The sequence below is a fragment of the Acomys russatus genome, chromosome 15 (genome assembly GCF_903995435.1).
Source record: "Acomys russatus chromosome 15, mAcoRus1.1, whole genome shotgun sequence".
Lineage (NCBI taxonomy): Eukaryota > Metazoa > Chordata > Mammalia > Rodentia > Muridae > Acomys > Acomys russatus.
This window is the reverse complement of record NC_067151.1, coordinates 13486783-13489582: the sequence shown is the minus strand read 5'-3', so window position 1 is coordinate 13489582 and position 2800 is coordinate 13486783. Positions and strand designations below refer to the sequence as shown.

General features: G+C 46.6%; 1 pseudogene; it reads right to left on the bottom strand.

Annotated features, from left to right (window-relative positions):
* Positions 1 to 1597: 1597 nt before the first annotated feature.
* Positions 1598 to 2240, bottom strand: LOC127199616 (cancer-related nucleoside-triphosphatase-like; annotated as a pseudogene).
* Positions 2241 to 2800: the final 560 nt, after the last annotated feature.

Sequence of the window (2800 nt, the reverse complement as noted above, 5' to 3'; positions counted from 1 at the left end):
GTAAGGGCCACCAAACTCTTTCTGGTTGGATTTAATGCTCATAATACAGGGGGGAAATTCCACATCTGATACTGTAAATCCAGTCCAATGCCTAGGGCTAGAAGGACATAGGCCATACCAGGGATGCCATTGGAGCTGTTTTTCTAAATGTACGTGATATAACTATTAGACTTCATTCAAATAACTATGCTGACTCACACAGAATAGAGTTGATACCAGTTGTGCTCAGAGAAATTCTTTTGGCAGTGGTCAGCCGTGACTCCAGAGGCTCTGATGTGGCCAAAGTATTGAGAATATACGACTAGTGAACGCTCAGCCATAAGTAGAATGTCTATATTACTACCTTCCAAGGCTCAGAGGACACAGTAGAAGAAAGAGTAAAAGAAATAACAAGTGCAAGAAGGTGAGGGAGGAGTGTGGAACACTGACTTCCGGGCAGGACTGCTGCACTCTCAAAGCTCACAAAAGCTGTAGTTAGCTGCACAAGATTGGAGCCGTCAATATCTCGTGATGAAAGAGGTCCTGCCCCTCCCTGAGGATTTATAGCCAGACAACAGGGAGGGAGAGACATTGGTAGATACTCATCTTCCTGTGAACGAGCTGCCATTGAGTCACACGTATGTGTCTGTGCACAGAGAGAGAGAGAGAGAGAGAGAGAGAGAGAGAGAGAGAGAGGGAGAGAGGGAGAGAGAGAGAGGGAGAGAGAAGGGGAGAGCAGTAAAGTAGAAGGAAGCCTCACTGGGAAGAGAAAGGAAAATAGCAAGAGTTGGGGACCAGGACCATTAACAGGGGGATCTGGAAGAACCCTGCTATTTACATGCATGTTAGTGTCATGATGAAACTCATCATGGCATATGATCAAGTGTGACTGAAAAAAAAACTTAAAAAAAAATAAAAGAATTCAAGCAGCTAGTCTTGATTCGTTGGGTCATTCAACCTCTAGAAAGTTTGGGTGAAAAGGAAATTTTAAAAGGAAAGGGTGGACATATACTGCAGTATTATCCAAAAGTGAGAATTATAATCAAACATAAAATATCAGGTGTAGAAAATTGCAGAAATAAGTGAAGATAACTGGTAGCACTGAAAGCATCAAGGAGATGTACATAAAGACAATGGAAGATGCTTTGTATGGGAAGTTAAAAAGCACTAAATAGAATCAGAAATATGAGTGGGACTAAAAAAATAAATGCATCATGAAAAATTATGGTTGTCTTTAGTTTTTTTCTGAACCAACAGATATATTTCCACTTTTCTTAGGCAATAAACAAAGAAATAAACAAGAGAGGAAGAGGAGAACTAAGTTTCTTTTCTTTGGAAGTATCTGACACTGCACGTGGAGAGGTGCTTGCTACCTATAGCATCCAAGGTCAAGGAAGACAGAATCTCTCTCTCCTCAGCCCCAGACACATTATCAACCCTGACAGGAGAAAATTCCAGACTCACTTTAGAATTTCCACAAATCACATGGCACAATGGCAAGGGGAAATAGAGATAGGAGCCTTGAGTGTACACAAGACAGTGGACTGTTCTCCTGGCACTAGGCAAGTCTGACAGAGAGCAGCTGCCCATCTCTCTTGGATGGAAGGTACAAGGCTGGTCAATGCTGAGGCAGCAAACCTGGACAGGCCGTGACCAGCAGGCAAAGCTGGACCGAGACAGCTGCTGCTTCAGGTCCAGCTGCTCTGTAATAGGTCCCATTATCTGGCAAGAAGCTACTTCCATTCTCCTTGGTGACATTGAACACCGTCACGTCACGGCAGTTCCTGATCTCCTCCGCCCGGGCCAGCAGCTTCCCTTTGGGAACTGAGATGTTCCAAGGACCACAGTGCCTAGAGTGGGCAGCGTCTGGTGGACTGCTTGGATGAAGGGCTGGCCAAACAGCTCCATTTTCCCAATCTCATCGATGAAGCACACTCTGTGCCCAGGGCCACAGGTGGGACATGCGTTTCTTACGACAGGTAGTGCCAACTGCTCAAAAGAAGCCAGGTCCACGACATACTGCCCCACTCAACACTCGTTTTTTCCACCTGGAGGCTGTGGCCCAACTCTGAACAGAGGCTCCCAAGCACCATACAGGGTGACTTGACATCAAATCCTTTCCTCCTCTTTCCTTGCCTGACTTTATGAGCATAAAATCCATCCACGGGCACCCTGGATGACATCAGGACCTCGCTGACTTTCTGGATCAAGGTTGTTATGCCAACCCATGGGGGCACAGTGAGGAACCCGTGCCACACCATGTGCTAGGGGTCACGGTCATCTTTATTTTTTAACTGGGGGAAATCTGCTGCCTAGCAGGCACGCTCCTTGTGTCTGTCAGTACAATTACAGCCCCTGCACAGCAGAAAAACCAAGAGCACTTTGCGCTGTGTGGGATCCATATCCTGGTCAGGCCATGTGCATGGGGGTCGGGCTGTGGTCTTACCGATCGATCCCAGACTAGTCCGTGAGGACGGAAGCCTGGATTCTTCAGCTTGCTTTCCTCATCGATGGCTCTGAGCGCACTGCTTCTGCCTGAACAAAGCAAGGAGGCCATGAATCTGAGCTGAAAAATTAGTCACGCAGAGCAGTTGCACAGCTGAAAACATGCCGTGAAGCAACAGTGTCCACGTTTTTTGTCTCAGTTCCTCCTGAGTACTCATGAATGGGAGGATCTTCCGAGTCTGTGAGAAAGGGCTGAAGGTCATCTTCTATTCCACATCACTCTGCTGGCTGAATTCCAGAAGGTTCCAGTGCTTCCAGAACACTGGGCTTACTGTGATCTCCCTTCTCTAGTCAGTTTTTCTCTTAATGCCACCTA